Here is a 14,590-nt window from a genome sequence, read left to right on the forward strand (position 1 = left end):
ATAATAGTCAGAAGAGGACCTATGACTTCTGGAAGCACCTCTTTTAAGAGCTTAGATGGTATAGGGTCTAACATACATGTTGTTGGTTTAAATGATTTAACAAGTTTATACAATTCTTCCTCTCCTATAGTAGAGAATGAGTGGAACTGTTCCTCAGGGGGTCTATAGTGCACTGTCTGATGTGATACGGTAGCTGACGGCTGAATGGTTGCAATTTTATCTCTAATAGTATCGATTTTAGAAGTAAAGTAGTTCATAAAGTCATTACTGTTGTGGTGTTGGGAAATGTCAACACTTGTTGAGGCTTTATTTTTCGTTAATTTAGCCACTGTATTGAATAAATACCTGGGGTTATGTTTGTTTTCTTCTAAAAGAGAAGAAAAGTAATCAGATCTAGCAGGTTTTAATGCTTTTCTATAGGATATGCTACTTTCCCGCCAAGCAATACGAAATACCTCTAGTTTTGTTTTCCTCCAGCTGCGCTCCATTTTTCGGGCTGCTCTCTTTAGGGTGCGAGTATGCTCATTATACCATGGTGTCAAACTGTTTTCCTTAACCTTCCTTAAGCGTAAAGGAGCAACTGTATTTAAAGTGCTAGAAAAGAGAGAGTCCATAGTTTCTGTTACATCATCAAGTTGTTCTGAGGTTTTGGATATGCTAAGGAATTTGGATACATCAGGAAGATAACTTAAAAAGCAGTCTTTTGTGGTAGAAGTGATGGTTCTTCGATACTTGTAACAAGAAGTAGAATTTACAATTTTGGCTATATGAAGTTTACACATAACTAAATAATGATCTGAGATATCATCACTTGGCTGAATAATTTCAACACTATCAACATCAATTCCATGTGACAGTATTAAATCTAGAGTATGATTTCGACAATGAGTAGGTCCTGAAACATGTTGTCTAACACCAATAGAGTTCAGAATGTCTATAAATGCTGATCTCAATGCGTCTTTTTCATTATCGACATGGATATTAAAATCACCAACTGTTAAGACTTTATCTGCAGCCAGAACTAACTCGGATGTAAAATCACCAAACTCTTTAATAAAGTCTGTATGGTGCCCTGGTGGCCTGTATAGAGTAGCCAGTACAACCATAACAGGGGATTTATCATTAACATTGGTTTCTCTGGATAATGTTATATGAAGCACCATTACTTCAAACGAGTTATACTTGAAGCCTGCCCTCTGAGAAATCCTAAAAACGTTGTTATAAATTGAAGCAACTCCTCCCCCTTTGCCTTTTAAACGTGGCTCATGTTTATAACAGTAATCTTGGGGGGTGGACTCATTTAAAATAATGTAATCATCAGGTTTTAGCCAAGTTTCTGTCAAACAGAGCACATCTATATTATGATCAGTTATCATATTATTTACAAAAAGTGTTTTCGTAGAAATGGATCTGATATTCAATAAGCCAATCTTTATCATTTGTTTATCCATATTGCATTTGTTTTTTATTTGTTGAACCTCAATTAAATTGTTAACCTTAACTTGGTTTGGACATTTTTTGTATTTTCTAGTTCGGGGAACAGACACAGTCTCTATAGTGTGATATCTAGGTGAAAGAGTCTCTATGTGCTGAGAATTAACTGACCTCTGTGACGGGAGGCAGCTAGCAGACGGTCGGTTTAGCCAGTCTGTCTGCTTCCTGACCTGGGCCCCAGTTAGTCAAGTATAAACACTAAGACTATTTGCCATATTTCTAGACAGAAGAGCAGCACCACTTCTTCAGCAGCACTCTTTGCAGCAGACTTCGCTTACGGCCATACCAACCTGGCTATGCCCGATCTCGTCTGATCTCGGAAGCTAAGCAGGTTTGAGCTTGGTTAGTACTTGGATGGGAGACCGCCTGGGAATACCAGGTGCTGTAAGCTTTTTGGACATTTTTCACTTAGTATATAATAATTTTGCCAAAAAATAGAGTCAATGCCCGATCTCTGAATATTAGCAGGTTTGGGCCTGGTTAGTACATGGATGGGAGACTGCCTGGGAATACCAGGTGCTGTAAGCTTTTGGACATTTTTCACTTAGTATATAATAATGTTGCCAAAAAATAGAGTCAATGCCCGATCTCTGAATCTTAGCAGGTTTAGGTCTGGTTAGTACTTTGATGAGAGACTGCCTAGGAATACCAGGTGCTTTAAGCTTTTGGGTTTTCTTTCCTACTTATATAATGTACTGGCGATAAGATTGGCTGGTCTTTAAATAGCCGTCTCTTTGCAGCAGACTTCGCTCACGGCCATACCAACCTGGCTATGCCCGATCTCGTCTGATCTCGGAAGCTAAGCAGGTTTGGGCCTGGTTAGTACTTGGATGGGAGACCGCCTGGGAATACCAGGTGCTTTAATCTTTTTGGAAAATTTCACGAATTATATAATAATCTTTCATTAAAAAAAAAAAAAAAAGAGTCAATGCCCGATCTCTGAATCTTAGCAGGTTTAGGTCTGGTTAGTACTTTTATGAGAGACTGCCTAGGAATACCAGGTGCTTTAAGCTTTTTGGACATTTTTCACTTAGTATATAATAATTTTGCCAAAAAATAGAGTCAATGCCCGATCTCTGAATATTAGCAGGTTTGGGCCTGGTTAGTACACGGATGGGAGACTGCCTGGGAATACCAGGTGCTGTAAGCTTTTGGACATTTTTCACTTAGTATATAATAATTTTGCCAAAAAATAGAGTCAATGCCCGATCTCTGAATCTTAGCAGGTTTAGGTCTGATTAGTACTTTTATGAGAGACTGCCTAGGAATACCAGGTGCTTTAAGCTTTTGGTTTTTCTTTCCTACTTATATAATTTACTGGCGATAAGATTGGCTGTTCTTTAAATAGCCCTCTCTTTGCAGCAGACTTCGCTTACGGCCATACCAACCTGGCTATGCCCGATCTTGTCTGATCTCGGAAGCTAAGCAGGTTTGGGCCTGGTTAGTACTTGGATGGGAGACCGCCTGGGAATACCAGGTGCTGTAAGCTTTTTGGAAATTTTTCACTTAGTATATAATAATTTTGCCAAAAAATAGAGTCAATGCCGATCTCTGAATATTAGCAGGTTTGGGCCTGGTTAGTACATGGATGGGAGACTGCCTGGGAATACCAGGTGCTGTAAGCTTTTTGGACATTTTTCACTTAGTATATAATAATTGTTGCATTCACTATGTCACGGGTGTTCGTAATGTAACGCAGGATAATAGGTGGGAGGTTTCACTTACCTGATTGAAGCATGGACCAGTCAAATCCCAAACAGGTGTGTTAAATCCAGTAATGAATGAGCGCGGGCTATAAGTGGGAGCGAGTATTCATTTTGGCATGTTGTCTCGTCAGGAGAGATGCGCCACCAGTAAGCTGCTGTTTTTATCCATTGAGTTTGTTGTCTGTTGCGTTACTGCTGTGCTGCCGTTATATGTGCGCGGTTTGTATGATTGATAACTGTTACTTTGGTCACGCTGATAAAACCTTGTGTGCGATCTGATGTTTAATATTGTCGGCTCGATAGTATCCGTGGCTATAAAAAGGCAAATGTTTGAAATTGGAGCGTTTCACTGTCACACGAGTTACTTCCTGTTTGCGGTGCTGGATGGGTAATGTAGTTGATCACTTTACATTTTGTAATGGATTACTATGCTCAGCGATGCCACTTAGAACTACACTCACTGTTTTTCACTTTGAGCCAACAGACTGAGAACGCTATTGGTTTAATGTGTAACATTGACATTGTATATTTGGTGTGTGTGAAGTTGTTGCATTTCTGTGTTAATATGCATGTGCTTAGTATTTAAACTAAATGGCTACACAAAGTATATTATGATATTTATAAGATTAAATACTGACTATATTGAAATTTATATTTTATTTATATTTGTATATATTATATTATGTAATCTATATTTATATTTAGATTTTATGGTTATCAGTATTGTTTACATTATAACCTCTCTATTTCTCCAGGTTTATAACCTGCTGATGATATTTGTGGACTAATCAACTGTAATTAAAAATGAACCAAGAATAAATAAAATCCACTACGAGTTGTAACAACGTGTCCTCTCCTGACGCCCCGTTCGGTGGGGATATTCTTAAAGAACCGAACAGTTATAAACCGCGGCCCACTGCACTGGATTGAATGCAGCAAAAAACAGCCACGGACTGCTTCATTAAGGAAGCTCAATCAACCCAGGATCAGCTGGCCTCTCACTTCTTTGACTGACCCCAAGTTTATCATTAATCAAACTGCCCGTTGATCAAGGATAAAGGAGCTCGTGTGCACATTGGCATTGACGTCTCTCCAGTCAACACAAAGGGAGTAACAATGGCAGACTTGGAAAAGCTTAAAAGTGTGCGATCAAGAGCACAGGCTTCATTCACCAAAAGGGCTCATACTCTCACCAAACCGGGACTCTTGGAACCGACTGAAGTTCTCAGTGAATGGAAGATTTTCAGGACAGACTTTTTTAAAGTCATAGATGTGGGACATGAGTATGCTGAAGCCCTGAGAGAGTCAACGGATGAGGAGGTCATAGAATCTGCAAACCAAATTGATGAAAAGACAGCGGAGTGTGAGAACAGGTTCCTTGAGGTAAAGAATGCCTCCCAGGAAACCTTTTGGACCAGCTATGCAGAGGAGGTGTTTTTTAAGCAGGTCAAAACAGCTGAGTCGGCCATCACTCAGGCAGAGGAAGAGGAAGTTAACCCTTGGAAGTCAGTCAAGGACCGTAGGCTAAGAAATAGAGGTCTTGAGAGAGAGGTAATTGAACTCAGAGAAATGCTAGTAGAGTGGAAGGAGTTGGTTCCTGGTTCGAGGGCATTAGATCTCAGGACACGCCACAAGACACTAAAGAAGAGGGTCCTGGCGTTGTCTGACAAACTGGAGGACGACGAAGCAGACCACGTGAAGGGTAGAGAAAGAAACCTGGAAGATGAAAGCAGCGCGGTTGGTGATCCGATACGAGATGCTCCTTTCATCTCTCTCCCTGACATATTTGCCGATCGCCAGCTGAAGCCCAAAACGTATGCGGGGGCATTGAACATGAACACACGGCCCCTCTCACAGCAGAGCAGCCCGGAAAGGACCAAAGGAAACTTTAATCTCAAGCCTCAAATCAGCCTTGAAAGAGCACGGCTACCGACTTTCTCTGGTGACATGAGGGACTATTACCGCTGGAAGACTGAGTGGGAGGACCTACAAGAATTGGGTAACCCACAAGGTGTGGAATGTATATAAAAGTTCCACTTATTAAATAGTCTCCACGAAAAGGTCAAGAAGGATCTCGTCCTATCTAGCTGTGGATCCGCCGACGATATGTTCAGGCTGCTGGACAGCAAATACGGGAACAAAGCAAAAATAGTCCTAATGATCACCAGCGAAGTCCAGTCTCTTCCCCCTGTTAAAGGAAACAATCCAAGAAGAACCATTGAACTGATCCAGGCTGTTGAAAGAGCACTGTACAACCTCCAGATTCTTGGTGAAGAGGATGCCGTGAAGAACCGTGTTGTTGCTCAATCTCTTGAAAGCAAGCTTCCCAGTTCACTCAAGAAAGAGTGGATTATGCACAAAACTGACCCAGCAAACAGGTTCTCTCCAAAGTATCATTTTGATTGCCTCCTAGGATTCTTGAAAAGGCAAGAGGAGATTCTTGAGGAATTGGATCAGTTGGAGCCAAGCCCTGTGGACAAAGGCCCTGTGGAAAAGGGTGCTGCAGACTACCCAGATAAGAGAGGGAGGAAGGCTTTTACTAAATCCACAGCAGGTCAGAAGGACGACTATCCCAGCTGTACTGTCTGTGAAGATGACTCCCATGCTGGCAAGCTATTTGCGTGCAAGATTTTCAGGGAGCAAGATCTCTTAAGAAAAAGGGCCCATGTGAAGAAGCTAGGGTTGTGCTCCAAGTGTTTGAGGCCCCACCCCAAGGATGGTAAAGGATGCACACCCAGATACCTCTGCCCAAAAGTAGACTGTCGGAAAGGAGGGGTGTCGGACCACAATTACCTTCTGTGTCCTAAGCTACCGACTCCAAAGAAGGACTACAGCAGTGAGGAGCAGAGTACCATAAAAATTGGAGGAAAGAAACTTGGCCTAACCAACAAACAAGAGGAGTTTCTGGCAGAACTTACTCCAGAACAAAGAGAGAAATACAAGAATGCATTCTCAAACAAAATATCATCAACTGTATGTGCCAAGACTGGAGATGCACTGCAAGAACATCCAGTGGTGATGATGCTGATGGAAGTGACGACAAACTCGGGTTGCCTTATTGGCTCCCTAATCGACCTCGCATCTGATACCAATTATATCACCAATGAAACTGCCGATCAACTTGGACTGTGCGGTGAGAACATCAGGCTTATAGTCCATGGAATCGGGGGAATGAAGAAGACTGTCCTGACCAAAAGATATTCCCTGCGGCTGAAGGTGAAGACATCCAAGGGAAAAGTGGCAGAGCATAGAATTCTCTGCTATGGCCTGGAAAACATCGCCGAAGTGACTCAATCAGTCACTGCCGAGCAACTGCAGAAGTTTTTCCCAAATGTACCCAGAGACGAACTGGTCCGTCCCACAAAGATTGACCTTCTTATCAGTCATCGGGAAGGTCGTCTTGTTCCCCAGCCAATCAGGATTGTGGAAGACCTCGTTCTCTGGGACGGTCCCCTAGGAAAGACCGTTGGGGGAACCCATCCCGATCTCATTGAGACAGTTGACATGGCCGTGTACTGCTCTGAGACTCACCTTGCGAGAACCATGAGATCAGCCTCGATGGCGTATAAAGAGACCATCATACCTCGGGAAGAGGAAGGAAATGCGCTTGTCCGGAGCACAGTAACAGCCAACAAAGACGTCTTCGAGTGGTTCAGGAGGGGCAGCATCGTAGCTGCGTGCAGTCCCCAATGTGGTGGCTGCAAGTGTGGTAGGTGCCCCCCTGGAGGAAAAGAAATGACCCTTAAGGAAGAGCGGGACCTGGAAAAGATAAAAGAATGCCTAACATACGTGCTGGCGGACAAACACAGCAACTCTCCCCACTGAGACGCAGCTTATCCCTGGAAGAAAGACCTCACAGCACTGCCAAACAATCGGCAGGCAGTGGAGGCGACCTTCAGAAACACTGAGAAACGTCTGGAGAAAGATCCTGTGTGGAAGGCTGCATACAAAGAACAAATACATGAAATGGTTTCAAGAGGGGCTGCTGCAAAACTCACAAGGGAGGAAATTAACAACTGGGAAGGACCTAAATGGTACATCAGCCATCTGGTTGCACCGAACCCTCACTCCTCCTCAACCCCTGTGAGAATTGTGTGGAATAGTAGCCAAGAGTTCCGAGGCATAAGTCTAAATGATCTCCTTCACAAGGGTCCTGATGTACTCAATTCCATCAGAGGTGTCCTTCTGAGGTTCAGGAGTGGACTCCATGCCACACTAGGCGATGTAAAAAAGATGTATAACTCAGTGTGGCTGAAAGATGATGAAGTTCACCTCCACCGCTTTCTCTGGAGAGACTACCCTGAGGACAACATTGAGGAGTTTGCAGTCGTCAGAGTAAATATCGGCGATTAAACCAGCAGGATGTATTGCCCAAGTTGCAATGAAAGAGACAGCCAACCTTCCTCAGTTTGCTGATATGATTGAAGAACGGCGAGCTCTGACTGAGGACAGCTATGTGGATGACATCCTGACCTCACATGATGACCTCAAGACACTGGAGAGGATCACCAAAGGGGTGGAGGAGATTTTGAGAGCGGGAGGCTTCTTCCTGAAACCATGGGTTCTGTCACGCCAAAGTGGGAGGAGTGGAGCCCCTTCTGAAACAACTGTACCCACGACCCTGTACCGTACTGTACCGTACTGCCCAACCAAATGCATGATGGGGAGAACAAAGCGCTTGGGGTCGGTTACGAACCTGAGACAGACAAGCTCCGGTTGCTAACTTCTATCAACTTCTCTAAGAAAAGAGGGAAAATGAGGACAGGATTTAATCTGAGCATGGAGGATGTCAGGGAAGGAACACCAAATCCCCTTAACCGACGCATACTTCTTAGCCAGATTGCCGCATTATACGACCCGGTTGGTCTTGCCTCACCAGCCAAACAGAGGGGAGTGATGTTGGTACGAGAATCATTCCAGGAAGCTGGCAAGGACAACCTATTTAAAGACACATGGGATGCCCCTCTCTCACTGAAACTTAGAGAAGCCGCAATAACGCTCTTTGAAGAATTTGTGAGACTTGGCCAGGTAAGGTTTGAGAGAAGCCTCACGCCTCCTGGAGCCATAGGCCCACCGACAGGGATCACGTTCTCAGATGGAAGCGAATCCTCCTATGGAGCCGTACTCTTCCTGCGGTGGGAGAACCAAGACAAGGTTGTAATGAAGTTGGTGGAATCCAAGGCTAAACTGACCCCTCTCGACCAAAAAGGAGATGTGATCAAAGCAGAACTCTGTGGCGCGGTCTTCGCTACCCGCCTAAAAAAGTATTTTGAGAAGCACTGCCACATTAAAGTTAAGCAATGGATTCACTTTGTGGACAGCCAAACAATCCTGGCAGCCATCCAAAAGGACAGCTATGGCTTCCAGACCTTTTTCGCAAATCGAATCGGTGAGATTCAGAAAGCCGGACATGTGGAAGATTGGAGGTGGATTGAAGGCAGACGAAACATTGCTGACATTCTTACCAGAGGTGCAACTCCGGAGGAACTTGATGAAGGGTCAGAATGGCAGCAAGGCCCTGAGTTCCTGAAATGGCCTATGAAGATGGCCAGTGAGATTACACCCTCTGCTGCTGAAGATGTGGGAAAACTTCAGCGGAAAGCCTTCTCAGCTGTGATTACCAGGGCCCAGTCAAAAGAAAGAACTGACCTTAACGGGCCTGACATCAATGCGGACCTCAGACATGGAGTCAACGGTAGATCAACATCACCAGCTGTCTCGGGTGCAACATCAGTGGCAGACAGACAGAGAAGGCCCTGGGCGATTGGTTTGGTACGCCTTGTGAAACCTCAACGCTTCAGTTCTCTGTCTAAGCTGTGTGGTTCCATAGCCTGGACTCGAAGGCCTGCAGAAACCTGGCTGAGAAAATGCCAGGCACCTGACTCATCAAAGTGGGAGGCAAACTGCTCTGTCTTGTCAACTGAGGAGAGAGCGCAAGCTTTCCAAGACCTGGTCCTCGCAGCCCAAGATGGCAGTCAGTTCCTGGACTCAACACTGAACCGCTTGGTGGTCCACAAAGACGAGAGCACAGGAATCCTTCTCTGTGGAGGACGAATCCAGTCCTGGAAGGAAGATGGAACAGCTGTTCCTTTAATTCCATTTCGTTCATGGCTCGCAACACTACTGTCAAGAGAAGCTCATGACGAGAACCATGAAGGTGTTGCTGCCACGCTTCTGCGCACCAGGAGGAAGGCATGGATTGTGCAAGGTCGGAGGATAGTAAAGAAAGTTGCAAACAACTGTATTACATGTCGCAAACTGAAAGGGAAGATGTGCCAGCAGATGATGAGTGATCTGCCGCCAGAACGCTCACAGCGTGCTAACCCATTTGAGTATACCACACTAGACCTCTTTGGCCCCTTTGAAATCAAGGATGCTGTCAAGAAAAGAACAGGAAAAAAAGTTTGGGGCATAGTATTCTGTTGCATGGCATCAAGGGCAGTCCATGTGGACCTCGTTGACGACCAATCATCTGAAAGCTTTCTCCAAACTTACTCCCGCTTTGTAGCATTGAGAGGCAATCCCAGAAAATTGTGGTCAGATAGAGGAACCAATTTCATTGGAGCTAAACCTGCCCTACAAGATTTGCATAGGTACTTAGCTACCTTACGGGAAGCATCCATAGAGGACAAAGCCGCCAAGAATGGGACAGTGTGGGCATGGAACTTTCATCCGGCTGACGCACCTCATCGCAACGGGTCTGCGGAAGCTGCAGTTAAGCTCATAAAAAGGGCTCTCACTAGCCTCGGAGGGACAACAAGCTCGCTCACCTGGGGTGAGCTCCAAACCCTCTTCTACCAGGCAGCTAACCTCACAAATGAAAGGCCGATTGACGCTAGGGCACAAGAACAAGAAGACTCTACAGAGTATTTGACCCCCAATACTCTGCTTCTCGGGAGGACCAGGCAAGGGGGAGATACAGGAGGAATTGACTTGTGCACCCATCCCTGGCGCCGTTTCAGATCCATCCAGATTGGTGTGGATATGTTCTGGAAGAAGTGGAGTGAACTGGCCGGACCTAATTTATTCATTCGGCCAAAGTGGCACCAGACCCAAAGAAATGTAGCGATAGGTGACATTGTTTGGATTGCTGATCAAAACGCACTGCGAGGGCAATTCCGGCTCGGACGGATCCAGGCTGTGTACCCTGACAAGAAAGGACTTGTGAGAGACGCAGACGTTAAGACGTGTGCAGGCCCCCCTGCCTCCCTTATAGTTGGGCAACTGAAGAGGAATACTCAGCAGTTGACGTCAGTCATCCTACGGCGAGACGTGAGGAGACTGGTAGTCCTCATCCCTGTGGAAGACCAGTGACTCCTAGACCTCGTCTCTTTGGCCACCAGTTCTCCAGGCGCTGCCTAAACACCCAAACCCCAATTATGAAGGCATTACCTCAGGATACCTCTTTCTCTCTCTCTCTTTCTCTCTTTTTTTTTTTTTTTTTTTTTTTTTCACTGGTTGGTATGCTTCTATGCTGCCTTCACCACCACTTGCACCACCATTCACGAAGAATGAAGAGTACATACCCCATATGACCAAACCTGGCAGAACACCACACATCTGTCAGGGGAGGTGTCTGAACAATGACAATGGTGTCCTATTCTTCATGAAGAAGAAAAAAAAAAAAAAAAAAAAAAAAAAACAAAGGATATATATGTGGTGTAATGTTTTGCCTGTGACCGCCTTAAATCACATGATCAGTCGGTCAAGTGGGAGGTGTTGCGTTCACTATGTCACGGGTGTTCGTAATGTAATGCAGGATAATAGGTGGGAGGTTTCACTTACCTGATTGAAGCATGGACCAGTCAAATCCCAAACAGGTGTGTTAAATCCAGTAATGAATGAGCGCGGGCTATAAGTGGGAGCGAGTATTCATTTTGGCATGTTGTCTCATCAGGAGAGATGCGCCACCGGTAAGCTGCTGTTTTTATCCATTGAGTTTGTTGTCTGTTGCGTTACTGCTGTGCTGCCGTTATATGTGCGCGGTTTGTATGATTGATAACTGTTACTTTGGTCACGCTGATAAAACCTTGTGTGCGATCTGATGTTTAATATTGTCGGCTCGATAGTATCTGTGGCTATAAAAAGGCAAATGTTTGAAATTGGAGCGTTTCACTGTCACACGAGTTACTTCCTGTTTGCGGTGCTGGATGGGTAATGTAGTTGATCACTTTACATTTTGTAATGGATTACTATGCTCAGCGATGCCACTTAGAACTACACTCACTGTTTTTCACTTTGAGCCAACAGACTGAGAACGCTATTGGTTTAATGTGTAACATTGACATTGTATATTTGGTGTGTGTGAAGTTGTTGCATTTCTGTGTTAATATGCATGTGCTTAGTATTTAAACTAAATGGCTACACAAAGTATATTATGATATTTATAAGATTAAATACTGACTATATTGAAATTTATATTTTATTTATATTTGTATATATTATATTATGTAATCTATATTTATATTTAGATTTTATGGTTATCAGTATTGTTTACATTATAACCTCTCTATTTCTCCAGGTTTATAACCTGCTGCTGATATTTGTGGACTAATCAACTGTAATTAAAAATGAACCAAGAATAAATAAAATCCACTACGAGTTGTAACAACGTGTCCTCTCCTGACGCCCCGTTCGGTGGGGATATTCTTAAAGAACCGAACAATAATTTTGCCAAAAAATAGAGTCAATGCCGATCTCTGAATATTTGCAGGTTTGGGCCTGGTTAGTACATGGATGGGAGACTGCCTGGGAATACCAGGTGCTTTAATCTTTTTGGAAAATTTCACGAATTATATAATAATCTTTCATTAAAAAAAAAAAAAAAAAAAAAAAGAGTCAATGCCCGATCTCTGAATCTTAGCAGGTTTAGGTCTGGTTAGTACTTGTATGAGAGACTGCCTAGGAATACCAGGTGCTTTAAGCTTTTGGGTTTTCTTTCCTACTTATATAATGTACTGGCGATAAGATTGGCTGTTCTTTAAATAGCCCTCTCTTCAATCAATCACCTTTATTTATATAGTGCTTTAAACAAAATACATTGCGTCAAAGCACTGAACAACATTCATTGGAAAACAGTGTCTCAATAATGCAAAATGATAGTTAAAGGCAGTTCATCATTGAATTCAGCTATGTCATCTCTGTTCAGTTGAAATAGTGTCTGTTTTTATTTGCAATCAAGTCAATGATATCGCTGTAGATGAAGTGACCCCAACTAAGCAAGCCAGAGGCGACAGCGGCAAGGAACCGAAACTCCATCGGTGACAGAATGGAGAAAAAAACCTTGGGAGAAACCAGGCTCAGTTGGGGGGTCAGTTCTCCTCTGACCAGACGAAAACCAGTAGTTCAATTCCAGGCTGCAGCAAAGTCAGATTGTGCAGAAGAATCATCTGTTTCCTGTGGTCTTGTCCTGGTGCTCCTCTGAGACAAGGTCTTTACAGGGGATCTGTATCTGGGGCTCTAGTTGTCCTGGTCTCCGCTGTCTTTCAGGGCAGTAGAGGTCCTTTCTAGGTGCTGATCCACCATCTGGTCTGGATACGTACTGGATCCGGGTGACTGCAGTGACCCTCTGATCTGGACACAGACTGGATCTCGTGGCCACGGTGACCTCGGAACAAGAGAGAAACAGACAAATATTAGCGTAGATGCCATTCTTCTAATGATGTAGAAAGTACGGTGTTATGTGAAGTGTTTCCGGTTCCGGTTTACCTAATTAATGCAGCCTAAAAATCCTTTAACGGATTTGGATATTAAAAGCATATTAGGATGTTATGTGTATGCCAGGTTAAAGAGATGGGTCTTTAATCTAGATTTAAACTGCAAGAGTGTGTCTGCCTCCCGAACAATGTTAGGTAGGTTATTCCAGAGTTTAGGCGCCAAATAGGAAAAGGATCTGCCGCCCGCAGTTGATTTTGATATTCTAGGTATTATCAAATTGCCTGAGTTTTGAGAACGTAGCGGACGTAGAGGAGTATAATGTAAAAGGAGCTCATTCAAATACCGAGGTGCTAAACCATTCAGGGCTTTATAAGTAATAAGCAATATTTTAAAATCTATACGATGTTTGATAGGGAGCCAGTGCAGTGTGGACAGGACCGGGCTAATATGGTCATACTTCCTGGTTCTAGTAAGAACTCTTGCTGCTGCATTTTGGACTAGCTGTAGTTTGTTTACCAAGCGTGCAGAACAACCACCCTATAAAGCATTACAATAGTCTAACCTTGAAGTCATAAATGCATGGATTAACATTTCTGCATTTGACATTGAGAGCATAGGCCGTAATTTAGATATATATTTGAGATGGAAAAATGCAGTTTTACAAATGCTAGAAACGTGTCTTTCTAAGGAAAGATTGCGATCAAGTAGCACACCTAGGTTCCTAACTGATGACGAAGAATTGACAGAGCAACCATCAAGTCTTAGACAGTGTTCTAGGTTATTACAAGCAGAGTTTTTAGGCCCTATGATTAACACCTCTGTTTTTTCTGAATTTAGCAGTAAGAAATTACTCGTCATCCAATTTTTTATATCGACTATGCATTCCATTAGTTTTTCAAATTGGTGTGTTTCACCAGGCTGCGAGGAAATATAGAGCTGCGTATCATCAGCATAACAGTGAAAGCTAACACCATGTTTCCTGATGATATCTCCCAAGGGTAACATATAAAGCGTGAAGAGTAGCGGCCCTAGTACTGAGCCTTGAGGTACTCCATACTGCACTTGTGATCGATATGATACATCTTCATTCACTGCTACGAACTGATGGCGGTCATATAAGTACGATTTAAACCATGCTAATGCACTTCCACTGATGCCAACAAAGTGTTCAAGTCTATGCAAAAGAATGTTGTGGTCAATTGTGTCAAACGCAGCACTAAGATCCAATAAAACTAATAGAGAGATACACCCACGATCAGATGATAAGAGCAGATCATTTGTAACTCTAAGGAGAGCAGTCTCAGTACTATGATACGGTCTAAATCCTGACTGGAAATCCTCACATATACCATTATTCTCTAAGAAGGAATATAATTGTGAGGATACCACCTTTTCTAGTATCTTGGACAGAAAAGGGAGATTCGAGATTGGTCTATAACTAACAAGTTCTCTGGGGTCAAGTTGTGGCTTTTTTATGAGAGGCTTAATAACAGCCAGTTTGAAGGTTTTGGGGACATATCCTAATGACAATGAGGAATTAATAATAGTCAGAAGAGGACCTATGACTTCTGGAAGCACCTCTTTTAAGAGCTTAGATGGTATAGGGTCTAACATACATGTTGTTGGTTTAAATGATTTAACAAGTTTATACAATTCTTCCTCTCCTATAGTAGAGAATGAGTGGAACTGTTCCTCAGGGGGTCTATAGTGCACTGTCTGATGTGATACGGTAG

The 14,590-nt window shown here is 43.4% G+C and overlaps 3 non-coding genes across 3 annotated transcripts; all 3 read left to right on the forward strand.

The window, feature by feature from the left end:
* Positions 1-1,766: 1,766 nt before the first annotated feature.
* On the forward strand, positions 1,767-1,885 carry LOC128002813 (5S ribosomal RNA). Its single transcript, XR_008175551.1, has one exon. It is a non-coding gene; the product is annotated as a 5S ribosomal RNA (ribosomal RNA).
* Positions 1,886-2,242: 357 nt separating this feature from the next.
* On the forward strand, positions 2,243-2,361 carry LOC128005090 (5S ribosomal RNA). The gene has a single exon (XR_008177755.1). It is a non-coding gene; the product is annotated as a 5S ribosomal RNA (ribosomal RNA).
* A 503-nt stretch (positions 2,362-2,864) lies between these two features.
* On the forward strand, positions 2,865-2,983 carry LOC127998308 (5S ribosomal RNA). Its single transcript, XR_008171152.1, has one exon. It is a non-coding gene; the product is annotated as a 5S ribosomal RNA (ribosomal RNA).
* The last annotated feature ends 11,607 nt before the right edge of the window (positions 2,984-14,590 follow it).

This window comes from Carassius gibelio, chromosome B22, assembly GCF_023724105.1.
Source record: "Carassius gibelio isolate Cgi1373 ecotype wild population from Czech Republic chromosome B22, carGib1.2-hapl.c, whole genome shotgun sequence".
Taxonomy (NCBI): Eukaryota; Metazoa; Chordata; class Actinopteri; order Cypriniformes; family Cyprinidae; genus Carassius; species Carassius gibelio.